Source organism: Heterocephalus glaber, unplaced genomic scaffold (assembly GCF_053883595.1).
Source record: "Heterocephalus glaber isolate CG9 unplaced genomic scaffold, H.glaber_assembly_v1.0 deba00001461, whole genome shotgun sequence".
NCBI lineage: Eukaryota > Metazoa > Chordata > Mammalia > Rodentia > Bathyergidae > Heterocephalus > Heterocephalus glaber.
Genome location: NW_028258308.1, coordinates 2156459 through 2172733, shown reverse-complemented (window position 1 = coordinate 2172733; position 16275 = coordinate 2156459). Strand labels below are relative to the sequence as shown.

Genomic DNA, 16275 nt, shown 5'->3' with positions numbered 1-16275 from the left:
CCCAACCATATAACCATCAAGATGTATATGTAGAGCTAGGTGGTAATTCAGAGGTACAGCACTTACCTAGTGCAAGCAAGGCCCTGGATTTGACTCCCAGAAACATACAGACATGCACATGCACACATACCCAGGTGTATATTTAGAGTTAGACTTTCAGGTTTGGTCCTTCTAGCAGGGTCCTCCATAAGTGGCTCTTTTCTATCTAGCAGAAAGAATTTCTGATAAAACATAGAGCAAGAAGCTTATTCCAGACTTGACCTGAAAATGGTCATACATGGCTTCTACATGTATCCCACAGACCTGAACTTATTTACATAGCTATACCTAGTCACAAAGGATTCTGGGAAATTTCGTCTCTAACAAGGAAAGAATAAAAGTAAAAGAAAGAAGTAATTCCTGAGACAGGGAAAAATATTAGTATATACTATATGATCATGTCCTATTAATGGCCTACTGTCTCTTGAATGTATTTTCAACCACTGTGCCTATTGATAAGAAGTTTTACCCACAAGTTGTTTGCTTTGCCTGCAATATGTTCCTCCCTAGCTTTGTATCATTCTTCTATCCTCTGAGCCATGAAGGACAGGCTGAGCAGTGCCAGCCAGGGCAAAATTGGACTGTGTGATACCGAGGTTGCCCATGTAGGAGTTTGGCAAGTAGTGGGCTAATTTCTAAGAGGAAATACTGATTGGTCAGAACCAAGGTACAGTGTCCAGTAGCTTATCACACTAAAGCTAATGACCAATCCTATTTTCTTTTAGTGAAATCACTTAGCATACTTTATGGGAAGTGGTTTTTTTTTTTTTTTTTTTTTTTTTTTTAGCTGAGGGTCCAGAATGCTTTTACATGAAGCATTAATCATGATTGCTAGTGGGAGAGATGGAAGTTAGAATTTATTTTTCAGCGCCCTTAATTTGAATGACAAGATACTCTCTTGCAGCCAAGGTTGTATCTCATCTGATTGAGAAAAGAAAGGAAAATATCAGTAATGGAAGGTAATAGTATGATAGCAAAATAATGCTAGTATACTGACATGATACTAATATACTACTAGAAATGATAGAACACTACTAGAAATGATGCCATTGCTAGGTTTAAGTAGCTCTTAGTCTTGGAAGCAGAGAACAATCTTTGTGGCACTAGTATCTCTGGAACAGTTAGAAAAGAGAAAGTGCAGCAAGTCAGATTTGTCAGACCTGCCATGCGGACTTTGCACTTTGGATTTTGTTACTTGCCATTGCAGACAGTTGGCAGCTAGAGTGCCTTAGCTCCTCACCTGTATGGCAGAGATGGCAAATTTCATGGCTTGTCTATCAGGTTTTTGTAATACTACTTGCTGAAGGAAAAAAAATTAGTTTGGATTTATCTTTCCTTCTTTTGTATTAATAGCATTATTTTGCAAATGGTGATTATACACTTTTTGTGTAAAGTATTATTGAGAACAGTAATAGAGTGTACTTATATCCAAGATTTAAAAAAACGGTAGATAAATAGTCTTTGTAAAATCACTCTGCCTCTGAAATCATGCAATTACTTGCAAAGTATTTATGCTTTCCCCAATATTTTTCCACCGGAAGTCATCTGGCCTTCAGTTTCTTGGTTACAAGCTGTTTCCTTTATTAGGGAAATAATGCCCCTAACCAGAAATGTCATTTCCTGTCTTTAAACAATTGTAACAGATTTTTCTGTTAAGCATGACCTAATACAATTTTTATTCCTTCTTTCAGAAATAGCACTATGCTATTTCATTGGTTCATTTGATAGTTTTTAAATATGCTTGATAATAACGATAATCTTTAAGGTTTTATGAGATAAAATCATTTTTGTGTACAGCTTTTGTGATTTTAATATTTTGGGCTGATGTTATCCTTATTATAAAATAAGAATGGTTTAAAAATTCAGTATCAGAAAAATGTTATTATATTATTATTTTTTAAAATATTATTTATACTATTTCAACATGAAAACATTTTAAGTACCTTGTAGTAACCGCAATGTGTAATCATATTACTTTGTTAGGTTTTAGCATTTGGTAGTTTGGTTTAATATTAATGTAATTTAGAAAATAAATTATAATGTGTGTTAGTATTTTGAATACATGGTTAAACAGCAAGTGGCAAATATTTTTACTGTGTCCTTTTCCATAACATTCTTTTCAGTGCTACCTGATTTTTAGAATTAATAATATGCTGGTTTGCCTATTTTAAGCTACTTAATATACTATCTGAGTAATAACATACCACAGTTTCCTATATTTTTGAATACACAAAATAATATAAATTATATTTTAACCTTTCTAGGTTATTTTAAAAATGGATGGCCTTTATTCCAATAACTAACCAATGGTGATAATTATGTCAATATAAAATATTTGAAAATTTGACATTATCTATGCATAATTATATATAAATATATAACTATAAATAATTTAAATTATAAATAAAATGATAATGATAAAAGTTGATAGGGAATAGAGGGTCAGAATTTATGAAGTAAATATAATTTTATTGGAAAGTGTAATTGGAAATGATTAGAACATTTAAATTCAGTTAATGATTGTTAATATAAACAAACAAGTTTGAGATAAATTAATGCATAGGTTTTCTGTATTTTAGATATAAATATGGTACTCAAAAGTTTTATTCACAGTGACTACACAAGATGATAATGGCAACAAACTGTTTTCAGATGAGGAAAATACTAAAAATATAAATTAATGAGAGTCTTTCTGGAACAGAAATTTATAAGATAACAAACACTTTAATAGGGCATATTATAGGACAGTAATTGTACATTTTTAAATGTATTAATTAGTAATTCTCTGTAAGGAATATATGATTATTAATCAATTATGTAGCTAAGGAAACTGAGGCCCAAGGGCACATAGCTAGTAGTCTCTAATACAGATACTTTCTGACCTATGGTCAGATTACATCCTGATAAACCCATCATGAGTCAAAAATGTGTCCAATCCACTTATCCTGCCAAACTTCGCAGTGTAGCAATATCATGTATTGCAGAGTGTTAGTTGTTTACCTTGTGACTGTGTGGTTGTCCAGGAACTGCAGCTGCTCCTTCTGCTCAGCATGGAGAGAAAGCATCACACTGCTAGCCTGGGAAAAGATCAAATTCTAAGTACAGTTTCTCCTGGGTATTGCTTTCACATCCTCATAAGTTTGAAAAATTTGTAACTGAATTGTTTTCAGTTGGGGAAACCATATAGAGTGGTATTTGGGCTCTAGAGTCCTTCTTCCTAATCACTATGGAAAGCAATATATATTTCACCCTCCTTTCAGGCGCTGGCAGTCACCCTTCTACTTTGTGTGAATTTGGCTTTAGATATCCCATAAAAATGAAATAATGCAGTATATGTATTTTGTGATTGGTTTTTTTTTTTTTGTATAATGTACTCAGCGTTCATCCATGCTGTGCCATGTAACAGATTTCCTTCTTTATAAAGATGAGATATTATTCTACTGTGTGTATACACTACATTTTGTTCATTTATCTATTGACAGACATTTGGGTTACTTCTACCTCTTGGCTCCTGTGAATAAATACTGAATGAACCCACTTTCAATTCTTTTGAATATATACTGGAAGTGGAAGTTCTGTATTACATAGTAATTGTACTTTTAATTGTTTTTAGGAATGGTGTATTTTCCATAGTGCTTGCCCCATGTCACGTTCTCATCAATTGTATGCTAGGTTCCAATTTCTCCACCTTATTTTCTCTGAAGCTTATTTTCTGTTTTTGTGATCAAGCCATAAATGCTTATGTAGTGATAAACCATTGTGGTTTTGATTTATGTTTTCCTGATGACTAGTAATATCTAGCATGCTTCCCTATGCTTGTTAGCCATTTATATATCATATCTGGAGAAATGTCCATTGAAGTTCTTTGCCCATGAATTCGATTTTTTTAATTTTCAGTAAAATCTTTTATTCACTTAAAAGGTAGACATAATTCTCTAAAAATCGTATTTGTTTGTTTTCTTATGTATAATAGTTGACTACTTTGAACGAGTTACTGTAGGAAACTCAAAAGGGCTTTCTCACTTTTGAAATGTTATTCTTAGATCATTTAATAGCTGCATTGTTTCTATTTTCTTATCTGAAAAGATTTGGAATTTTCATGAAAATTTTGTTGTCTTGTAAACAGAATCACAGTGATCGTTTTGTAATTTGACCAGTTCATCTTGAAGTTATGAGAGAATACTTCTGGTAGCTTACCCTTCATTATCTTACAAAAGTCAGTAATTGCATATCACATACTGTTTGAAGATAATATTTATCCCTACAGGGATACCGCATCTCATATGAGAATATTACTGGTATTTTTATCAGTGAGTATTTTTTTTTATCATAGTGCACTTCTGAATATCTTAAATTAGCCATAATGGTTCTAAAAGGAATGCTAATATGTACTTGCAGTTGTTGTTTGACTTATACCATTTTGGGGCACTGTTAGGCACAACTAAATAGTACTAAAAATCTTAATCATTGAACATGATTCTCTGTTTTGGATTCTCTACTTTGGAGTTTTGTAACAAAAGAGGAAAATTAATTGACACATTTGGAGAAATATAGAACGAGTTCAAATTAAATGATTTCTGTGTTTTGTTTTTATTAATGCTAGGTGATATTGGGTTTATTTATTGCTCATTTTTTATACTTAGTGTTTATATGAAAGAAATGGTTATATGGGATATTCTTTGATGAAATTTACAATAAATCTTACAATTAATTTGAAGCTTTAATATTGAGTGTACCAGATAATTCTCTAAATATTTGATTCTTAATTTAAGCAAAACCCATTTAGCAAGAACAAAAGAAGGAAAGGGAACAATAATGCACCAACTTAGCACAATTTTCTCCACATATATTAAGCATTGTATTCCTGAATATAGTAAAATACTCACTAGATACATGTCCTAAATATAGTGATTTTATAGCCCCTTAATCATAGCTTATTTTTGCTTTTCTATCACCAGGCTACTTGTGACTTTCAAAATATTTACATAGGATACTATAGGCAGGATACTTTGAAATATGAGCTTGCTAATTATCTTGGCTCTGGGTATTAGCATCTGCTGAAGAACCAGTTTTGAAAGATCAGGGAATATTTATAGGCCTTTCATGGCCTACAGTATAGCATGAAATTATAGACAGCCTCCTCGTCTCCCAGTAAGGCTTTCTAAAATGCCCTTGGCAACATTTGATATTCTCATCTGTCCCTGAGGCAGTCAGCTTCATCTAAAAGGAACATTCCCTGGGGCAAGATTTTTTCAGAATATTGTATCAACAGCATTAACCTAATATTACCTGATAAATCTTTCTTTGAGATAAAATGTAATTTCTTTCAGTTGAGATGTTGTACACTTTAGAGTTTTAAAGGACTATTATACTTACTGAAGTGGTGTGAATTAAATGCACCCACCACGCTGATAACTAGGGGAAGGCTAGTTTAGAACCTGTGAAATTTGGAAGTAACCAAAGGTAAGTACAATTTTTACATAAATCAAAACATTTAGCAATATTATCCCCAGAATTCCTCACTCATTAAACATACCACCTTGGCTTGTTAATATTAATATCACTTAAACCATTTATTTCTGAATTGACAGTTTTCTCTAAGTCCACAGATTTTTCTAAGTGAAACTTTTAAAAACTTGATAAAACTGCCAAAAGGAGCTGTCATGTTTAATTCAGATAACAAATTAGTAGTTAAGGTAGGCAAAGACATCCTGCATCATCTTTAAAGAATAAAATACATTTGAAAAAAGAATTTTTTGAACGTACAGCATGTATCATTCTCCATGTGATTGAAAACCACAAGGAGTTTTCTAGATCACTGAATGAGATCTAAGTAGCTGAAAGCTACTCGGATTTTGATGCCAAAAGCCTTGTGTTTATTCTTGGAATCAACGCCCCTTTATTTAATTATGCTGTTGACTCTGATATATGAATTGTAGAGAGAGTAAAGAAAGGTTGGCATCACCCCCAAAGATGATAAAAGCAAAAGCAAACCTAAAGTTCTTCTCCTGCCTGGTTGCTACTCTTTTTACCATAGTCAGAAGTAGAGTAAAACATCTAAATGTCAGTTAATATCTGCAGAAGAGCTCAGATGTTAATTGTACCCTTAACACAATATCATTGTCGAGCTAATAGTAATTCCTTCAATTCTGATTTATTTGTCTATGTGCTTCTAATTAACCTTAATGTTTCCTTAGTGCCAAACCTGTTACCTTGGACTACTCAAAGATAAAATTTTTGTTGTCATATCTGGTGATTCATGCCTACAATCCCACACTCTTGGAACCTGAAACAGGAGAATTTCAAGTTTGAGCCTAGCCAGTTCAATTTAGAAATTTAGTGAGACTCTATCTCAAAACAAAGAAGGCCCTAGGTTCAATCCCCAATCTTTTGTGTAGTAATGATTTCTTAGGATGTGTAACTGAAAAATCATGTTCATTTTTAGTTATTGACCTGGAAAAATGACAGCAGGGAGCCAGATCTGACACTTGAGGAACTGGCCCTTGCGCCTTAGGTCATTTTTATGGAAGGAATTAAGGCAAGGCACATAGGTGTCCTTGCAGGAGTATAGGCAGAGTTTATTGTAAGGTAGATCGATAGAAATGTCTATTTTCAAGCAAGAAGCCAGGCAGTGCCATGCAGACATCCACACCAAGTACTTTGAATTTCTTTTGATGCATACAAGACTTGTAACTATGGTAATCGTGATGTTTGTGGACATTTTTTAGAGATTAATTTGGAATTGTGAACTGCCTTCCTTGTTATGTTCAATTGGTCAACACCTCACCCCATTCCTGTGCTCTATTGTAAGAAACTTAGGAAAAAAGGTCTCAGTCCAAGATGGGAGGGTTTTTAAGAAACCACCTTTCTAGTGCAAGGATGCTCTGTAGTCTGTGACAACTAGGAATGTTGTAATGTTTTCTGGAAATAGATAATTTGTGTCTTGGAGTCTGAGGCCTAATAAATGATTATACTATACACTGAGTTCTTTGTTTCTTCCTTTAACTGTACCAGGGAAAGCATGCTATACTGTATCCTCTTTTTCCCTCATCTGCTAATGTTTGTGTAATCAACCCGACTAAAAGAGAAGTCAATATAATTGTCATGTTTTTGTTGTTGGATTAGACTGATTTCTTTTTTCTTTTTCTTTTTTCTTTAAAGTGTTGTAGATTGAACCCAGGGCCTCTAGCATGCTAGGTAAACACTTTACAAATGAAGTATGCTCCCAACCCAAACTGATATTTTTGATTTCTTTTTGTTGAATGAAAACCCTTCTGTGTATTGTGGTTTGTGGGTTTATTATTTTTTTAATGAATGAAACTGTATATTTAAGGTGCTTTCTCCTAGATGGCACAATAAAATTCCACAATTCAATTTTCATAGGAATGTCATTTATTAATGTCATTTAGCTACTCAGTGAAAATACCCATTTAAGAATTTTACATAAATTACACATTTAGTAATGAAGATTTTTCCCTCTAAAATATGTAATTATAGTATCTATAAATTGTACATATTAATGGGGTTCAGTGTGATATTTCAACATATGTTTATAGCATGCATTTTCTAAATCCAGACTCCCAAAGTTGTTATTTATTTTTTTCTTATATAAATATTGACTATAGGGCCGGGGATTTAGCTCAGTGGTTCCAGCGCCTGCCTTGCAAGTGCAAGGTCCTGAGTTTGATCCCTGGTACCAAAAAAAAAAAAAAAATTGACTATAAACATGGGTGCATATATATCGTTATGATATGATTCTTTTAATTCTTTTGGGAAAATACCCAGCAGGGAACTGAAGTGTAAATAAGCATCAAAATATATAATAGATAATGTGAAATAGGAAGAAAAGTTCCAAAGGGGAGGGGAAGTGGGAATGGTAGAGGAAAGGAATAAAATGAGAAAAGAAAAAAAAAAAAAAAACAGACACAAAGTCTTTATAAATATGAAGGGGTGGAGTGGTTGAAGGGAGGGCAAGGGAATGAAGAAAAATATAAGAACCAAGATATATTATGTAAAGGGGCAAGTTCCTAATGCCAAATGTCACCATATTGTATACCTAAAATGTACCAATAAAATTAATGAATTAAAAAAATTGACTAAATCACATGGAAACTAAAATAAGCTATATAAAGAACATATTATCATAGAATATGTGTTATTCAAATTAAGTGGTATATTTTCTAAGTTTGTGTATTATTTTTGATAATAGAAGAAGTGTAACTCCCCATTTGCTAGATGTCAGATGTGCCAAGTTCATGTCCCCCAAAATCAAAGAACGAATTCTAAGGAACAGTGGAGGTTAAGAGTAGGAAAGATTTATTGAAAAAGAGCTCGAGAGAGACAGGAGGGGGTCCCAAAAGTGGGCTGCCACTGAGACCCTTTGTTAGGGGTACTTTATACAGCAAAGGCACAATGTGGGTACAAAGTGGGTCAAACTACAATCAACCTATATGATTACAAGTATAGCTGCTTAACTAATATTGGTTCAATAGGGAACTAAGTCAGTGTAACAAGGGTACGTGGAAAGAACAAAAGGCATTTTTGGGAAGGAATGGGTTTGAATGCTTGGTCATCCACCTGGGCAACTGATGCTCATCTGGACTTCCTGGACCAGGTGGTGCTAGATTATAGTTTAATTCCAAGTTACTGCTTATCCTTTTAGGAGGTTTGTAGGTCTGGCCACTGCATCTTTATCTGGTCTTCTTTGGATGCACCTCCAGGCACAATGTTTATGTCTATTTTTTTAGCTGACTTCCTTGAGAGTACAGTCATTCTCTGAGTGTATAATAATTTCTATCTAGGGCCAGGAATTTAGCTCAGTGGTTTCGCCGCCTGCTGCACAAGTGCAAGGACCTGAGTTAGATACCTCGTACCAATAATAATAATAATAATAATAATAATAATAATTTCTATCTAACTTAGCTGCTATAGTATTTTCATTTGTATTATAATCTTAATTGAAATAATTTTATAAATTGACTGACTTTAGGACACTCAAATTATTTTTAACTTCTGGTGTTTGCTTTGGAATTCAAATTCTTTAATAAAAAGCAAATAAGGCAGCAACAAACGTTACCTCAGTTGAAAACATTGAATTATTTTTAATAATTTAACAAATTATCACTGAAATAAGGCAATTCAAACATGTGGCAAAGAAATTAATTTCTAAGCTATGATCAACCTCATTTAGTTTAAGAATTCCCTGGGCCAATGATTTAGCTCAGTGGTTACACCGCCTGTTTTGAAAGCACAAGGACCTGAGCTCGATCCCTGATACAAAAAAAGAAAAAAAAAAAAAGAATTCCCTGTAATGTTGTCATTCAAATTTGAGTGTTTGTTTTTTAAATGTGAGTGTTTCTACATTTATTAAATTAAATGATTCATTTCAAAAGCTAATATTCTGAACCAAAACTCTTTCAGAATTTTGAGGTATAAATACTCAGCTATGATCATTTTTCCAGAAAACAGGATACACAAAATACTACATACTACGTTCAGAGAATTTAAAGTTTTTAGCTGTGCTTAATTAAAGTATGGGTAAAAGTGAATTGTGCAATGCAGTCATTTCTAGAGACAGGATCTTTAAGTTTTGTAATGACTGTTAATGTTCTGACTCTTATGGAAAATTTCTTATCGAAGATATCTTGGATTCTCGTCTTTTTCCAACTGTTCCTAGCCTTGTAGTCACTTGTAAGTTTTGTCAGGCTCTTCTCTGCAACTTTTTAAAGTCCTAGATTCTTCACTGTTCCTTGAGTTTGACGTTTATTATTGCTCCCTTACGCTAATTTAATAGATGACCTTTATGCGTTCTAGCTTTTCCCTGCCAGTAAGCATCTAAATGTCTTATTGATCAATTGATTGCCCCCAAATTGTAGCTCTCATCTTGTTCTTCTGTTCAAAATGTGTCCTCCATTGGGTTGTCTGTGGTAGACAAACTGCAATATCCACATACTGAACGAGTTCATCTATACGTACCGTCACGTGAGAGTGAGATGGTGTGATCCCGAAGCTGGTAGGGTTAATAAAGCTTTTAGAATACTGTAACATATACTTGGAGGAAGACATCTTATCAAGAGGAGTCTGAAATAAAATAGAGGGAAATAATTCAGCTAGGGAAGCTTTGCCAGTACTCAGGAATGAGAGTGGCCAGTTCCGAGTCTGGTCTATAGCTCTAAAACATGTGGAGGTCAAAATAATTCCTTTTTCTAATCCCATGTTCATTCAGCAAATTCGGATTTTAAAGTAGCTTAGCCTCAGGGAGAGAATGTACTATAATTTTGACACGTGTATTCTGCCCACAGAAACAGGTTTCTAAACCTTTGTGGTAGAGGGCCAGATTTGGATATTGACAAATTCAGGAAGATAATTCCACAGCGTGACCTGTATGGTGGGTAGCCAGGATCTTTCTGTTGACAGACAAGTCTTACTAGAACTTCTGATTCAGATTTTTAGCAGCAAGTTGCCAAGTCTAGTAACTCTATACTACCTGCCTGTAAGCCATACTTATTTTTTTCATCCTTACTTTCTCTTTTACTCATTCTTCACACCAATCACATGGAGTTATCATCTATCCTTACTATATTTTCTGCTTTCTCTTTTTCTGTAGCTGCCTTGCAATGAGTCCTTCATCTATAATGGAAGGCTTTTATCCTGTTATTTATCTCTTTCCCAACATTTTTTTCACTTTTCACACCCTGTATTATATTTACCTTCCACAATCCCTTCTGTGATTTTCACCTTTAAATGCAACCCCTCTTTTTTGTGACCCCCTGCAGTACTTCCTGAGAGGCAGAGATAGCAGTAGAAAGAGGGATGTTTCTAAGAGCTCTGTGCCTTTCACTATAGCAGTGTGCAATACTCACAACAAATTCCTATATAGATGTAACTGCAAGTCTTCTGATCAAGTATAGGAGTGAATATAGATCTCAAGACTGAGGAGAATGCTTTTCATTAGTAACACAAAATTCGGTCTTATATTTTTGGGGGGGGTTTATTATAAAACATATTTATAGAGAACATGTTTAATCCTAATTTGTAACCAAGCTTTTTCTTTAACTAATTTTTGTGTTTAAACTTTCATTTATTTTATAGCATTGTTACTTTTTTGCACCAAATTTGAGCTATGGTAGAAGAAAAAAAATACGAGCAAAGGTTTGATGTGTCATATGTAAAACGTTTTTGCTCTTCCAAGCAATCAGGTCTTGAGCTATAATTACTATGAAAATGTCAACAGTGGGCTGCTGTGTTCCTGTCATAATTCATCACAGAAATTAGCCACCCCGAAGCAAGATCTTGAAGCTTCAAAGTGTTTTCACTACCTCTTTTTGTCTAAACTCAAGTTTTCTAAAAATAGGAGTTCTACCTAAGAAGAAATATTGATGAAAAAAATAAATAAAAATTTAAAAAGGAAGACACATTGATGAATTACTGTTAAGACTCAGATTGATTTATTCTGTCTATAAGCTTTGAAAAAAGTACAATTTGTAGACTTAATTTACGTTTTCTGGAAGAGCATCTGTTGAAATGTAACTTCTTAACCTGATTTTAATAGAAACATAATTCTATAAACAATCATTTGGGAAACACCTATTGAAAAGACACAAATGTTCTGAGTTATATTATGTAGTTTGAAATCTTTTGTGATTACGATAAATTAGAGGTTTTTATTATCCTAAAAATATCAAAATACTAATTTCTCACAAAAGCATTTTTTTTGTTTTTTGCTCATAATATTATAATCCCATGCATTCAGATTTGGAGACTCTTAAAAACTAATGAAAATCAGCTGGATTCATAATAGATATTATAAAGTTATGTAAGAAAGAAAGTGATAACCATTGTTAGATATTTTGTTCTTTAAACTAAATAAAAATAGCACTGACACCAAACACTGGAGACAAAATCTATACCTATTGGAGGATTTCCCTCTGTTATGCTTTGTTATTTTCTTAAAATATTTTCTGAAGTTACATCTTGGAAGACATCTTCAACTAGTTCAATTGAGGCTGCATCTAAACACATCAAATCAAAAATACAAATGTGGCCTTTGAGAAACATAATTTGACATCAAATCAGGTACTCCAATTACTTGAGTAGTACTGTACCATTTTACAAGGTTGCATTAAAGTGTTTCAATTTTCACTGCAATAAAAAATCAAAATATTTAAATTATGCAATCTGGTTACAGTGCAATAGATAAACAAATACATATGATGAAAGGCTGCAATGAAGTTTACAGTTTTTGTGATCACTTTATTTTATAGTTATATATTTAATATTTAGTGCTCTTTTGTAAAATTTCAAAGATTCAAAAATTAAATGTGTCTTTTTTAATTATTTCAGAATCTCAAATTTATCATACAAGGCAACTGAATTTAATTATATTAAAGGCACAGTGTTTTGTTAACTGAAATTCACCACAATGAAAAAATACTTCCATTTTCTTTACTACATTTTAATGACTACTTTTGGTAATAATATTTCTGCTTCCAGTTACAGCTTTGTGTTTCATTTTGTTTGGTTTAACATTAAATAGCAGCTGATATTGGTGAATGTACAAAAAGAAATACAATAAAATAAATTTTTTCTTCTTATTAAATATTTAACATTTGTAAGTTTTGTGGAAATTTACTTTTATAATGTCACTTCCAACTGTATATTTTTTTACTGCTACCATTGCTGCATCTGAAGGAAATAGAGTAAACAACATCACCATATAAGTAGAAAAAAAGTTTAAAATAATTACTATTTTGAACAAATTATGGTGTTTTTGTATGGCATTGTGCTTCATGTAGGTTATATCTACATGAGTAGTACACTGTGAATTCAAAATTATGTTTGCCTTTGTACAAACATGTGAAGAAATTAAACATGTAAACAATTAATTTTATGTCAAGAATAAAAATATGACATTCTCACATATTAGAGGCTGTTTATTTTAAATAGCTCTGGGAGGAGGGTAGAGCTGTGTTTCCCTAGTGAGAAACTGAGACCCACAGGAGAAATTGCCATTTATTTTTGCAATCAGTGAGCACACATTGACACCAGATCATGTGTGCAAAACTAAATGATACAAATACATGTTAATCAGTGATTGTGTTAAAATGTTAATGAGTGCGTTAAAAATTACTGTAAGTGGACATCAGGAAGACGAGCAGATGTAGACTGTTCACTGGCATCTTCTTTGCAGGAAGAGGTAGTAGCCAAATCAAACATTCTGTGGTAGTTCTTAAATGTATTTGGGCTATAGTTCTTTTATTTGTTTTATATTTTGTCATGTTCTTGAAAAAAATTGTAATTTTCTAAAATATGACCTTGTCAAGATGTCTAGTACCTTAGAGTACAAGCCTTCTAGTGACATTATGTAAGCAATTTGAAAAACAATGTGCTTTTATTGATTTTGAAATGACTCCAAGTGGATGTGGAATTGAATGAGATTTCTGTTCTATACTATGATCTGATGGGTAAAGAAATGGAATGCTTGTTGATTCTTTTTCCAATTTATCTTTGATGGTTTACTGTTAAGGTATAATTTTTGGTCTTATTGAAGCAATAAGAAGGAAGAACAGTGTAAGTTAAAATGATCAAAATTTTATTAAATACAAGCCATTGACTATAGTTAATGGGTAAAAGAGTAATTTTTAACAAAAACATATAGCATAGATTCAAAATTATGATTATGTAATGCCCTAGGAGCAGAAAAGGATATATTGAACTTGCCTTGGTTATCCATTATTTGTTCATAAAAATGCTGTGAAGCTTATGATTATTTTACAGAGTACAAAGTAAAGAGATGAATAGAAAATAGAGACCAGAGATTTGTCTAGTGATGATGTTGTCAGCATTTTTACACTGGCTATTCGAGAGCAGCTTCAACAATGTAGGAAATGGTAATGCAACTGGGTACTGTTTTATATAGTTGTCTGCGTAGCCTAGCAAAGGGAATTGCTAAGGTTGTCAATCTATTGATTACAGGTACTCTATGCTGTTATTTATTCTCAAAATAGAAAGTAACAAATATTGTAATAGTATATTTTATAACTTTTTAAAAGTCATTACTGAAGTGAATATATGTAATTTTCAGTGGTTTATACTATTCAATATAGAAATTCACTGTAAGTTATTTGGTTATTCTTGAAGAGATGAACATTCACAATCCCCCAGTTGTCATCTGAAACACATTTTTGAAATGATATGTAGGTTTAATATGGCAAAGTGTTTTTTTTTTTTTTTTTTTTTTTTTTTCATGGTACTAAGCGTGAACCAGGGCCTTCACTCTGGGCTAAATTTCAGCCCTTTTTTTTTTTTTTTTTAATTATTTTGAGATAGGATTTTCCTGAGTTTCCCAGGCTGGTCTCCAACTTGATAGTCTTGTGTATCAGCTTTCTGGAGTGCCGGGATTCCAGTGGTATGCCACAGCCCCTAGTTTATTTCACTTTATTGTTAAATGTGTTAAGAAATTAACAGGAAAATAATAATCATCGTTATTAGGAAAACAAACCATTTAATTTAAATTATATGGAAAGTTGATTTGATTAAATGTACAAGTTGTCTGTGAAGATATGGTGAAAGCTGAGGGTGTACCTCAGTAACAGAGCTTGTGCTTAGCATTAGATCTCTATTAATGAATGGTCATTAAAAATCCATTCACAGCAGTCAAAATAAGCAGTGAGAATACTTGGTCTTTGACATAATTGCAAACAATATTAGCAGTTGGGTCATTAGATCATATGCACAAATATTTACCTTCTACTTCGAGAAAGATGATTTTAAATTTACTATCCCATCTAGGAAAAATAGAGTTCTTATTTCTTAAGATAATTTTCTATTTCAAAAAAGGAGACAATCAGTATCAGAAGTAATGTTTCGACGAGAGAGATTATATATGGGACCTTGCACGGGTCTTGGCCTCCTTGGACTATAAATACTACCATGTATTAGTAAAAAATTATAAAGTTATGGAGACATACAAGATAAGAAAAGGAAGAGTTTTGCTATGTGCTGTTACCTGAGATACTGATCAAATAAGAATAAATCTGTTATTCACAAAGTCTTAGATTCTATTATTCAGAAACTCCTAGAGATATAAACACCTGCTTCTGAAAGTTCTTTTAAGTTCTGTATTATTAACATTTTAAGGAAATCAAAGTCTGAAGTTATTGATCTGACTGACTGCTGAACAAAACTCATTCAATGAAAGTAAAACTAGAAAATGCTTCAGTATACAGTAGCAGCAAGGGATTATATTTCAGTTCATAAAACATAGTGTAGGTGTCATTTATTTAGTTCAATACAACATAATCTTGCTGTTGAAGATTGTGAAGTAAGGTTTAAATGGAATAAATTCTTAAGCCTGATTGTAGTCTTGCAGCCAGACTTCTTAGGTGTGAACCCTTTCTCTCTCTTACTACTAAAACCCTTTTGGCAAGTTATCTTTTGTTCACTTTTTCTGACTCTGTAAAACAGAACTGATATTACAATCACTTTGTATTGTGCTCAAGGACTATGCATTAATTCATCTGTGCTTTAGGTAGTTGTATATTAAGTATAAAACACATATAGATCATCTCTTAATATTTCTATTACCATCATCGGAAACTACCATTGTTTTAATTCATAGCCAAGGTTAAATTTTAAAACGTCATTTATTGTTGGACAACTAAATGAAATTTAGATTAAGCAGATTGTCTGAAATATGTAAGATTTGGCATCTGTTCAATAACTGAGAAATATGATCAGATGTTAAAATTAAAAGAAAAAATATAGACAGCATTTTACACTTACCTATTTGCTCCAGATCTAGTCACATGACATGTGCAAGACCAAACTTCTCAGCCTGTAGCATGGGAAAAATATTTTTTCTTTGATAAAATGAGAGGATAATTATAAGTATCAAGAGAGTCAATATATATGAAACCATCAGAAAATAATTTTTTAAGTCTAAGTCCCACTTTGTTAAAAGCACACATTAAAAATACTGTAAGTGGGACTGGGGATTTAGCTCAGTGGTTCCGCCAGCTGCCTTGCAAGCACAAGGTCCCGAGTTCGATCCCCAGTACCACAAAAGGAAAAAAAAAAGGGCTGGGGATTTAACTCAGTGGTTTCACCACCTGCTGCACAAGCTTAAGGACCTGAGTTCGATCCCCAGTACCCAAAAAACCAAAACAAAAAAAAAAAACCCAAAAAATACTATATGTGAAAATTTTATAGTAATCATTGAAAGTAAAAATATATGAA

The 16275-nt window shown here is 32.7% G+C and overlaps 1 protein-coding gene across 3 annotated transcripts in view; it reads left to right on the top strand.

The window, feature by feature from the left end:
* The window catches only part of Spock3 (SPARC (osteonectin), cwcv and kazal like domains proteoglycan 3), a 384839-nt gene that overhangs the window by 9877 nt on the left and 358687 nt on the right, over nt 1-16275 (top strand). The window lies entirely within an intron of this gene.